Genomic DNA, 12,500 nt, shown 5'->3' with positions numbered 1-12,500 from the left:
AACTGACTTCCATGGACCCCGGTGATGCGAATTTGATGCCCGATGAGGAGCACACCTCTGGGCTAAGGGTGGTGGTATGCTCGGCCCCCCCCCTCTGGATGTTTAAACTGACTTCCATGGACCCCGGTGATGCGAATTTGATGCCCGAGGAGTGACTCACCTCTGGGCTAAGGGTGGTGGTATGCTCGGCCCCCCCTCTGGAGGTCTAAACTGACTTCCATGGACCCCGGTGATGCGAATTTGATGCCCGAGGAGTGACTCACCTCTGGGCTAAGGGTGGTGGTATACTCGGCCCCCCCTCTGGAGGTCTCGAATGACTTCCATGGACCCCGGTGATGCGAATTTGATGCCCGATGAGGAGCACACCTCTGGGCTAAGGGTGGTGGTATGCTCGGCCCCCCCCTCTGGATGTTTAAACTGACTTCCATGGACCCCGGTGATGCGAATTTGATGCCCGAGGAGTGACTCACCTCTGGGCTAAGGGTGGTGGTATGCTCGGCCCCCCCTCTGGAGGTCTAAACTGACTTCCATGGACCCCGGTGATGCGAATTTGATGCCCGAGGAGTGACTCACCTCTGGGCTAAGGGTGGTGGTATACTCGGCCCCCCCTCTGGAGGTCTCGAATGACTTCCATGGACCCCGGTGATGCGAATTTGATGCCCGATGAGGAGCACACCTCTGGGCTAAGGGTGGTGGTATGCTCGGCCCCCCCTCTGGAAGTCTAAACTGACTTCCATGGACCCCGGTGATGCGAATTTGATGCCCGAGGAGTGACTCACCTCTGGGCTAAGGGTGGTGGTATGCTCGGCCCCCCCTCTGGAGGTCTCGAATGACTTCCATGGACCCCGGTGATGCGAATTTGATGCCCGATGAGGAGCACACCTCTGGGCTAAGGGTGGTGGTATGCTCGGCCCCCCCTCTGGAAGTCTAAACTGACTTCCATGGACCCCGGTGATGCGAATTTGATGCCCGAGGAGTGACTCACCTCTGGGCTAAGGGTGGTGGTATGCTCGGCCCCCCCCTCTGGAGGTCTCGAATGACTTCCATGGACCCCGGTGATGCGAATTTGATGCCCGATGAGGAGCACACCTCTGGGCTAAGGGTGGTGGTATGCTCGGCCCCCCCTCTGGAAGTCTAAACTGACTTCCATGGACCCCGGTGATGCGAATTTGATGCCCGAGGAGTGACTCACCTCTGGGCTAAGGGTGGTGGTATGCCCAGCCCCCCCTCTGGAGGTCTCGAATGACTTCCATGGACCCCGGTGAAGCGTATTTCATGCCCGATGAGGAGCACACCTCTGGGCTAAGGGTGGTGGTAAGCCCGGCCCCCCCTCTCTGGAGGTCTAGATTGACTTCCATGGACCCCGGTTAAGCGTATTTCATGCCCGAGGAGTGACGCCCTCTGGGCTAAGGGTGGTGGTATGCCCGGCCCCCCCTCTGGAGGTCTCCAAAACCTAAGTCGAGACTTCCATGGACCCCGGTTATCCGAATTTCATGCCCGAGGAGTGACGCCCTCTGGGCTTAGGGTGGTGGTAAGCCCGGCCCCACTCTCTGGAGGTCTAAACTGACTTCCATGGACCCCGGTGATCCGAATTTCATGCCCGAGGAGTGACGCCCTCTCGGCTAGGGTGGTGGTAAGTGCAGCCCCCCCTCTCTGGAGGTCTAAAATGACTTCCATGGACCCCGGTGAAGCGAATTTCATGCCCGAGGAGTGACGCCCTCTCGGCTAGGGTGGTGGTAAGCCAGGCCCCCCCTCTCTGGAGGTCAAAACTGACTTCCATGGACCCCGGTATAGCGTATTTCATGCCCGAGGAGTGACGCCCTCTGGGCTAAGGGTGGTGGTATGCCCGGCCCCCCCTCTGGAGGTCTCCAAAACCTAAGTCGAGACTTCCATGGACCCCGGTTATCCGAATTTCATGCCCGAGGAGTGACGCCCTCTGGGCTTAGGGTGGTGGTAAGCCCGGCCCCACTCTCTGGAGGTCTAAACTGACTTCCATGGACCCCGGTTATCTGAATTTCATGCCCGAGGAGTGACGCCCTCTGGGCTTAGGGTGGTGGTAAGCCCGGCCCCACTCTCTGGAGGTCTAAACTGACTTCCATGGACCCCGGTTATCCGAATTTCATGCCCGAGGAGTGATGAACCTCTGGGCTAAGGGTGGTGGTAAGTGCAGCCCCCCCTCTGGAGGTTTCCAAAACCTAAGTCGAGACTTCCATGGACCCCGGTGATGCGAATTTCAAGCCCGAGGAGTGGTGCCCTCTGGGCTAAGGGTGGTGGTAAGCCCGGCCCCCCCCTCTCTGGAGGTCTAAAAGGACTTCCATGGACCCCGGTATAGCGTATTTCATGCCCGAGGAGTGACGCCCTCTGGGCTTAGGGTGGTGGTAAGTGCAGCCCCCCCTCTGGAGGTTTCCAAAACCTAAGTCGAGACTTCCATGGACCCCGGTGATGCGAATTTCAAGCCCGAGGAGTGGTGCCCTCTGGGCTAAGGGTGGTGGTAAGCCCGGCCCCCCCTCTCTGGAGGTCTAAACTGACTTCCATGGACCCCGGTGTAGCGTATTTCATGCCCGAGGAGTGACGCCCTCTGGGCTTAGGGTGGTGGTAAGCCAGGCCCCCCCCCCTCTCTGGAGGTCAAAATTGACTTCCATGGACCCCGGTTATCCGAATTTTATGCCCGAGGAGTGACGCCCTCTGGGCTAAGGGTGGTGGTAAGTCCGGCTCCCACCCTCTGGATGCGTTCAAAACCTAAGTCGAGACTTCCATGGACCCCGGTGATGCGAAGTGACATGCCCGAAGAGTGGTGCCTTCTGGGCTAAGGTTGTGATAAGCCCGGTCTCTCCTCTGGAGGTCTGTGGTTTTAAAGTGAATATTTTCTAAGTCCCTCACCTGAGATTTTAAGAGAATCAGGACCCTCCTCAAGCCTCGTAGCGAGTCCGAGGGAGGTTCATCGTTGTCGGCTATGCGAAAGGGGTTCAGACGCCTCTAATCCTGTGGGCATATGGTTTCTCAGCCTGGTGCCGTCGGGATATTAGGGAGGCATTAAATCAGACGTAAGTTTGGGTAACAGCGATGCGAAACGCTATGCCCAAAGGAGTGGCTTCCCGATGGGCTTGAAATAATGGGAATGTCCGCTCTGCTTCCCTGGATGTGTTCAAAACCTAAGTCGAGACATCCGTAGACCCCGTTGATGCGAATTCCATGCCCGAGGAGTGACGCCCTCTGGGCTTAAGGGTGGTGGTAAGACCGGCCCCACTCTCTGGAGGTCTAAACTGACTTCCATGGACCCCGGTGATTCGAATTTCAAGCCCGAGGAGGTGCACACCTCCGGGCTAAGGGGATGGTTTGGGTGGCCTCCCCTCTGGATGTGTTCAAAACCTAAGTTGAGACATCCATAGACCCCGGTAATCCGAATTTCATGCCCGAGGAGTGACGCCCTCTGGGCTTAAGAGTGGTGGTAAGACCGGCCCCACTCTCTGGAGGTCTAAACTGACTTCCATGGACCCCGGTGATGCGAATTTCATGCCCGAGGAGTGGCGCCCTCTGGGCTAAGAGTGGTGGTAAGACCGGCCCCACTCTCTGGATGTCTAAAATGACTTCCATGGACCCCGGTGATTCGAATTTGAAGCCCGAGGAGGTGCACACCTCCGGGCTAAGGGGATGGTTTGGGTGGCCTCCCCTCTGGATGTGTTCAAAACCTAAGTTGAGACATCCATAGACCCCGGTAATCCGAATTTCATGCCCGAGGAGTGACGCCCTCTGGGCTTAAGGGTGGTGGTAAGACCGGCCCCACTCTCTGGATGTCTAAAATGACTTCCATGGACCCCGGTGATGCGAATACACAAGCCCGAGGAGTGGCACACCTCTGGGCTAAGGGGATGGTTTGGGTTGCCTCCCCTCTGGAGGTCTAAAAATGACTTCCATAGACCCCGGCGAAGCGAATTTAAAGCCCGAGGACTGGCACCCCTCTGGGCTAAGGGGATGGTTAGGGTGGCCTCCCCTCTGGATGTCTAAAATGACTTCCATGGACCCCGGTGATGCGAATACACAAGCCCGAGGATTGGCACACCTCTGGGCTAAGGGGATGGTTTGGGTTGCCTCCCCTCTGGAGGTCTAAAAATGACTTCCATAGACCCCGGCGAAGCGAATTTAAAGCCCGAGGACTGGCACCCCTCTGGGCTAAGGGGATGGTTAGGGTGGCCTCCCCTCTGGATGTCTAAAATGACTTCCATGGACCCCGGTGATGCGAATACACAAGCCCGAGGAGTGGCACACCTCTGGGCTAAGGGGATGGTTTGGGTTGCCTCCCCTCTGGAGGTCTAAAAAATGACTTCCATAGACCCCGGCGAAGCGAATTTAAAGCCCGAGGACTGGCACCCCTCTGGGCTAAGGGTGGTGGTTAATCCGGCCCCCCCTTCTGGATGTGTTCAAAACCTAAGTCGAGACATCCATGGACCCCCGGTGATGCGAAGTGACATGCCCGAGGAGTGACGCCCTCTGGGCTAAGGTTGTGATAAGCCCGGTCTCTCCTCTGGAGGTCTGTGGTTTTAAAGTGAAAATTTTCTAAGTCCCTCACCTGAGATTTTAAGAAAATCAGGACCCTCCTCAAGCCTCGTAGCGAGTCCGAGGGAGGTTCATCGTTGTCGGCTATGCGAACGAGGTTCCAACGCCTCAAATCCTGTGGGCATATGGTTTCTCAGCCTGGTGCCGTCGGGATATTAGGGAGGCATTAAATCAGACGTAAGTTTGGGTAACAGCGATGCGAAACGCTATGCCCAAAGGAGTGGCTTCCCGATGGGCTTGAAATAATGGGAATGTCCGCTCTGCTTCCCTGGATGTGTTCAAAACCTAAGTCGAGACATCCGTAGACCCCGTTGATGCGAATTCCATGCCCGAGGAGTGGCACACCTCTGGGCTAAGGGTTGGTGGTAAGTCAGGCCCCACCCTCTGGAGGTTTTCAAAACCTAAGTCGAGACCTCCGTAGACCCCGGTGATGCGAATACCGAAGCCCGAGGACTGGCACCCCTCTGGGCTAGGGTGGGGATAAGATATGCCCCCACCCTCTGGAGGTTTTCAAAACCTAAGTCGAGACCTCCGTAGACCCCGGTGATGCGAAATGACATGCCCGAGGACTGGCACCCCTCTGGGCTAGGGTGGGGATAAGATATGCCCCCACCCTCTGGAGGTTTTTAAAACCTAAGTCGAGACCTCCATAGAACCCCGGTGATGCGAAGTGACATGCCCGAGGACTGGCACCCCTCTGGGCTAGGGTGGTGGTTAATCCGGCCCCACCTCTGGAGGTTTTCAAAACCTAAGTCGAGACCTCCATAGACCCCGGTGATGCGAATACCGAAGCCCGAGGACTGGCACCCCTCTGGGCTAGGGTGGTGGTTAATCCGGCCCCCCCTCTGGAGGTTTTCAAAACCTAAGTCGAGACCTCCATAGACCCCGGTGATGCGAATACCGAAGCCCGAGGACTGGCACCCCTCTGGGCTAAGGGGATGGTTTGGGTGGCCTCCCCTTCAATCCCGATGATTCGTTCGATATATGCCCAGGGAGGTGAACACTTCTCTGGGCGTGAGGGGGTCGAGCGTATGAGGGTTGTACCCCGTTATGGTTCCTACTATAAACGAATCCGAGCGGCGGGTCCACAGGCCACCGACCACCTGCCCACTTGCGGGGTGGGTGCGACGGGCCGCCCGCCGGCAGTTGTCCCCGTTCCTAACCTAACTCTTGCCCGTGCGCGAGTCGAAAGGGGCATACAAACCCCCGAGGCGAAGACCGGCGTTCCGCTTGGTCTAATGTGGGATCTCCCAGATTTTCCCCTCCGCGGGGACTTGGGAGCGCACCACCGGGCCCCCGCGCTGGAAACGGCCGGAGGCAAAGAGCGCATTAGAGGTGTCACGGATCGGTCTTTTTAAACGGACCGCGGCTGGAAGTTCGCAGGGGAAGAGGCGCTCGGTTTACGGTTCCCGGGCCCGACCCCCTTCGTCTTCTTAAATCGAGAAAACTAACCGTAGGCTCCGGGGGGGCGAATCGTAAAACCTTTGCCGACCTCCTCGCACTGCGAGGGGGCCAGGATTTTGCGGCTTGTCCGCGTATCGGTCCTACCAAGGACCGCGGCTGGAAGTTCGGTGGTGAGCCCTCGACCTTACGAGATTGGGGGCAAAACCCTTCGTCTTCTGAACATCAGACGGCTCCGGGGGGGGCGTACCGTAAAACCTATGCCGACCTCCTCGCGCTTTGAGGGGGCCAGGAAATTCTCTTCCATTCTCTTCCCTTAAACGGACGTCCTTTACGCCCGTTCGAAATGCGGCATACCCGGAGCACCAGGGGCAGGCTTCTAATCCGAAATAATACCGGCTTTTAGAACGATCCTCCCCGCCACGTGCTCCAGCCTCCATGGCTCGTGGACCCCCCGTAACAGGGGGTCCGCTTGTCCCAGAATCGTTCCGAGGGAGACTTAGCCGATCCGTCGGTCTAATTTCCACCGCAGTTTGGGTCCGTTAAAAGGTCCGAGTCGGTGGTGCCTTAGGGTCGGGATCCTATTGAGGGAAGGAACCGGCCCCTAGCCTGCACCGTCCGGGCCTTGAATCGTACATTTTCCAAGTAGTCAAACCCCCGATTGCAGACCCACCTCCGGGGGGTCTCGTTCGAAAAGCCTTTCCGCGGTGCGCGTCTCTTCCTCCTTCGGGGGGTCGAGTTCCACGCACCACCGACTCTCTCTCTTTCCCCAAGCCGGGTTTGAGTACCAGAGGGATCGGCCTGGTTGATCCTGCCAGTATCATATGCTTGTCTCAAAGATTAAGCCATGCAAGTCTAAGTACACACGGGCGTTGGTACAGTGAAACTGCGAATGGCTCATTAAATCAGTTATGGTTCCTTTGATCGCTCCACACGTTACTTGGTATAACTGTGGTAATTCCAGAGCTAATACATGCAAACGAAGCGTTGGAAGTGGGGGTGCCGTTTCGAGGTGGTCGGTGACTGGTTCACCTTCCCCCCTCGGCGCCCCCCACGGATACGTGCATTTATCAGAACCAAAAAACCCCCTCCCGACTCCGGTCGGGTCCGCTTTGGTGACTCTAGATAACCTTTGGCCGATCGCAGAGCCCTTCGGGGCGGCGACGTCTCATTCGAGTGTCTGCCCTATCAACTTTCGACGGTAGTCTACGGGACTACGTGTGGTGACCACGGGTAACGGGGAATCTGGGTTCGATTCCGGAGAGGGAGCCTGAGAAACGGCTACCACATCCAAGGAAGGCAGCAGGCGCGCAAATTACCCATTCCCGACACGGGGAGGTAGTGACGAAAAATATCGGTGCGAGGCCCCGTTTGAAGGTTTCGGGACCGAAATGAACTCAATCTACGTCCGTGGGTGAGGACCCATTGGAGGGCAAGTCTGGTGCCAGCAGCCGCGGTAATTCCAGCTCCAATAGCGTATGTTAACGTTGCTGCAGTTAAAAAGCTCGTAGTTGGATCCGGGGACGGGTCCCGGCTGCCGGGCCTCTGCCCGTCCGGACTTCGCGGTGGGAAGCTGCCCCTCTCCGGGGGGGTTGGGGACCCCCCGCGGGTCTCTGGGTGGAGGTCGCGGGACCTTGTCCCTACTCATCCGGTGTCCTCTGCTCCCTTCCTCCGCGGAGAGGCCCTTAGCTGGGTCGTCCGCCGCGGTTGAATACGTGGGGGGCGGAAGGGTCCGGTGCGTTTACTTTGAACAAAACAGAGTGCTCAAAGCAGGCCGAAGCGTGCCTTGAATGGACTGAGCTAGGAATAATGGAATAAGGCCTTCCCATGGGGGGCGAGTCGGAGCTCTTCGGCGAGGCGGCCGGGCGGGGCCGTTTTCTGGCCGCCGCACGGTTCCCCGAGCCGGGGGGGTATCCGACCGCTCTCTTGGTCCTATTTCGTGGGTTTGACGGACCAAAGGTCATGATTAAGAGGGACGGCCGGGGGCATTCGTACCGCACCGAGAGAGGTGAAATTCGTAGACCGGTGCGGGACGGACAAAAGCGAAGGCATTTGCCAAGAATGTTTTCATTAATCAAGAACGAAAGTCGGAGGATCGAAGACGATCAGGTACCGTCGTAGTTCCGACCGTAAACTATGCCGACCCGCGATCCGGCGGCGTTGGGTTAACGACTATGACCCGCCGGGCAGCGTCCGGGAAACCACGAGTCTTTGGGCTCTGGGGGGAGTACGGTTGCAAAGCTGAAACTTAAAGGAATTGACGGAAGGGCACCACCAGGAGTGGAGCTTGCGGCTTAATTTGACTCAACGCGGGGAACCTAACCCGGCCCGGACACGGTAAGGATTGACAGATTGACGGCTCTTTCTCGATTCTGTGGGTGGTGGTGCATGGCCGTTGGTAGTTCGTGGAGCGATTCGTCTGGTCAATTCCGGTAACGAACGAGATCCCATCCTTTAAGTAGTTACACGGCCCCTCTCCTGGGTCGGACTCTATCCCCGAAGGTCCCCGTTCGCGGGGGGTCCCCATCGGGGTGGGGGTGTTGGGGGTTTCGGCGGGGGTCCGGTTCTACCCCGGATCGGTTCGGGGAGGTGATGCGGTTGACGGGGGTTCAGTTCTGCGTCGAGTGGGTGGCTCCGGCCTCTCCCCTTCGCGTTCGGTTCCCTCCCCGATGCCGTCCGCACCTCGTTCCGCTCTCCGGGTGTGGGTTGTCCGTCCTTCGCCTTCGCCTTCCCTCTCCCCTCCCCGGTGCCCTCCCGCTTACCGCGGGCCTGAAGGTTGGGGTTCGCCCGGTGGGAATCAGCGGTCGGTGGCTAAACTTCTTAGAGCGATTTGTGGCACAGAAGCCACTTGAGAAATGGAGCAATAACAGGTCTGTGATGCCCTTAGAAGTCCGGGGTCGCACGTGAGCTACAATGGCTGGTTCAACATGTAAGTTACCCTACGCCGAGAGGTGCGGGCAATCCTATGAACGCCATTCCCCGCTGGGGACAGGGGATTGCAACTATTCCCCTCGAACGAGGAATTCCAAGTAGGCGCGGGTCACCAGCCCGCGTCGATTAAGTCCCTGCCCTTTGTACACACCGCCCGTCGCTACTACCGATCGGATGCCTCGGTGAGGTCCTCGGACCGTCCCCGGGGCGGCCCTCGAACGGGGGTCGCCTCCGGGCGATGGGAAGTCGATCGAACCCGGACATCTAGAGGGAGTAAAAGTCGTAACAAGGTTTTCGTAGGGGAACCTGCGGAAGGATCAATAACGGTGACCTGGCCGCGGTCGGCGCCCGCCGTCCGTGCCGGTTGTCGAGTCGGACTCGAGAGGCCGAACCTCCCCCCCGGCGGGTACCTTCAAGGTATGGACCGCAGAAGCCTCGTACCTTTCGTCGTCGGCCGACGTGAGTCTCTCCCCCCTCCGGGTGGGTGGACGTAGCGAGCCGGCTTCGGAACTCGGGGTTATGCGAGGACCGCCTTAGGTGCATAGGTACCCCGGTCCGCCCCTCCCGTTCGCGGGGGGAAGAGTGGCGCCGGAGCCGCCCGCCGGGTAGTTAAACCCAAAAAACCATTGATCGTTGAAGGCTTGATTGTGCGTGCGCGAGTCAAAGGGGCTTACTCACCCCCAGGGCGTTGGCCGGTGCTCGCCGGCCTCGGTGGGATCTCCCTGAACCCATCCCCCCGGCACAGGGGGCGGTGGTGGACGGGAGCGTACCGCCGGGCGAAACTCTTTCCCCTCACGGGGTTAGAGCGGAGCTTAAGAGCGCATGCAAAATACCCCCGATGTTGGCTTCGCAGAGACGGACCGTATAATAGTCTAAGGCCGGTGCGCGAGTTGAAGGGGCCTCACGAACCCCGGATGCGTTTATAAACACCCGAAAGGAGACGGCCGGTGCCCGCCGGTCCTGACTAGGTGGGATCTACCCAGCGCCTTCCCCTAAGCGGGGACTTGGGAGCGTACCACCGGGCCTCGCTCATACCCTCCGGGGTGGAGAGCTTGGCTTTGAGCGCACGCCTGAATGCCTTAGACCGGGACCCGTAACGCAGCGAACCAAACCCCTGGGCCTCGCCGGGAACGGCGGGTGCCTAGACCCCGGTCTCCTAAACCACGTAAGTCTCGGGCACCTACTCGGGCGATCGTCCCCCGGGCCGTAACTCCTCGGTCCGGTGGTGACGCCCAGGTTCAATGACCTTTCCCCCCCTGCACGGGGGTGGAAGGCACCCGGCTTGAAATATATTGGCAAAAATTGTCTCTTGTTCGAATGGCTTCCTTCGCCCGGCCTGTAACGGGCCGGGCACAAACCCGAATACGACTCTTAGCGGTGGATCACTCGGCTCGTGCTTCGATGAAGAACGCAGCCATCTGCGTTAACTAATGTGAATTGCAGGACACAGATCATCGAAATTTCGAACGCATATTGCGGCCGCGGGGGTCCATCCCGCGGCCACGCCTGTCTGAGGGTCGCTTTACCCATCGATCGGTCTCCGCGCCCCCGCTGAGAGAGAGAGACCGCGGCTGGAAGCTCGCAGGGCCTGAAAACGGCCCTTCGTCTTCCCAAACGAAGACTCGGTTCCGAGCCAGTCCACGCGGCCCGTGTTGCGAGAGAGCTCCGTACAGGGAACGGAGGGAGAGCCGAGTAGGTCCGGGTCCACGTCCGTTACGGTCTCTCCCCGAGTCCCGAGCGGGGCTCCGCGCAGTCGGACGCGGGGGTGGCGAGTGCCGATTAAACCCAGCGAGCGGGCGAGTGAGCGGGCGGGCGAGCGGCCGGGGTGGGGGGGAAGGTGTCGCGGAGTTCGGTCTCGTGCCGGGCTCTCGCCCCTCGCCCCTAGCCTTCGGCCCTCCGCCTCCGCCCTCGCCCCCGCATAAGAAACCTCTGTGTGCGGCCTCAGATCAGACGAGACGACCCGCTGAACTTAAGCATATCAGTAAGCGGAGGAAAAGAAACTAACAAGGATTCCCTTAGTAGCGGCGAGCGAACAGGGAAGAGCCCAGCGCTGAATCCCACTTTCCCCTGACCGGGGTTGGCCGGGAAATGTAGCGTACGGAAGTCCGTAAGATCCGTCTCGGTGCGGACGCGGGACCAAGTCCTCGCGAACGTGGCTTCTTCCCATAGACGGTGAAAGCCCGGTAGCGAGTCCCGCGTTCCCGCCCGGGTAGGTCGGGCTTCTCGGAGTCGGGTTGCTTGGGAATGCAGCCCAAAGCGGGTGGTAAACTCCATCTAAGGCTAAATACCGGCACGAGACCGATAGCGAACCGAGTACCGTGAGGGAAAGTTGAAACAGGACTTTGAAGAGAGAGTTCAACAGAGCGTGAAACCGTTGAGAGGTAAACGTACGGGGACCGAGAAGACTGCCCCGGGGGATTCAGCCGGGCGGACGGCCCCGCGCTCGTCGGGTTCCGCGGTCGGGGGTGCGAGCGTATCCGGGCGAGAGGGGTGGGGTGCCGACTCCACCGCTCCCCGCTTCGGCTCTGCGCTTCGCCTCTGGACTTCGGGCCTGTCGGGCGTACGGAGGTCCGGCCCCGCCCGGTGTACTTTCCCCGCGTGGTGGTGAGTCGCGACCGGCTCCGGTTAGGCTTGGAAGGGCCCGAGGGTGAAGGTAGGTCCGTCCGGAGAAGGGAGTCCCCACGCGGCCCCCGGACACGGGCGTTCCGCTACAGCCCCTCGCTCCGACTTCGCCGATAACGCCGGGGCCGTGGAGCAATGTCCTTTCCGCGTTCTCCCCTCCTCCGGGATGGGGATGGGGGCCCCCCCCGATCGTTCGGTCGAAGCGGGCCGGCTGGGCTGTCCTCAGCCCCGGGCTAGGCCCGCTACGGCGATGCGGGGGGCGATCCAGGCCCACAGCACCCGAACGCCTAAGGTCAGCGGCTAAGTTCGGACCCCGAACGACCCGTCTTGAAACACGGACCAAGGAGTCTAACGCGTATGCGAGTCGAAGGGACCAGAACCCCCGGAGGCGCAACGAAGGTGAAGGCCGGCGCGCGTCGGCTGAGGTGGGATCCGTCCTAACCCTCCGAGGGGGCGGGCGGCGCACCACCGGCCTGCTCTTCCCACGTGCGGAGAGCGGAGCCAGAGCATACGCGGTGGTACCCGAAAGATGGTGAACTATGCCTGGGCAGGGCGAAGCCAGGGGAAACCCTGAGTGGAGGCCCGCAGCGGTCCTGACGTGCAAATCGGTCGTCCGACCTGGGTATAGGGGCGAAAGACTAATCGAACCATCTAGTAGCTGGTTCCCTCCGAAGTTTCCCTCAGGATAGCCGGCGCCGAAACTTCAAGTTTTATCCGGTAAAGAAATGACTGGAGGCCGCGGGGCCGAAACGGGCCTCGCCCTACTCTCAAACTTTAAATGGGTAAGAGGCCCGGCTCGCAGGCTTGGAGCCGGGCATGGAATTGACGGTGCCGAGTGGGCCACTTTTGGTAAGCAGAACTGGTGCTGCGGGATGAACCGAACGCGCGGGTTAAGGCGCCCGACGCAGACGCTCATCAGACCCCAAGAAAGGTGTCGGTTGATATAGACAGCGGGGCGGTGGCCATGGAAGTCGGCATCCGCTAAGGAGTGT

The 12,500-nt window shown here is 59.8% G+C and overlaps 1 non-coding gene and 1 pseudogene across 1 annotated transcript; both read left to right on the top strand.

The window, feature by feature from the left end:
- The first annotated feature begins 10,252 nt into the window (after positions 1-10,252).
- On the top strand, positions 10,253-10,406 carry LOC136684584 (5.8S ribosomal RNA). The gene has a single exon (XR_010799726.1). It is a non-coding gene; the product is annotated as a 5.8S ribosomal RNA (ribosomal RNA).
- Positions 10,407-10,822: 416 nt separating this feature from the next.
- LOC136684564 (28S ribosomal RNA) overlaps positions 10,823-12,500 on the top strand; it is a 4,635-nt pseudogene continuing 2,957 nt past the window's right edge.

The sequence above is a fragment of the Hoplias malabaricus genome, unplaced genomic scaffold, assembly GCF_029633855.1.
Source record: "Hoplias malabaricus isolate fHopMal1 unplaced genomic scaffold, fHopMal1.hap1 scaffold_29, whole genome shotgun sequence".
In the NCBI taxonomy this organism is placed as follows: Eukaryota; Metazoa; Chordata; class Actinopteri; order Characiformes; family Erythrinidae; genus Hoplias; species Hoplias malabaricus.
This window is presented reverse-complemented; position numbering and strand designations above follow the sequence as displayed.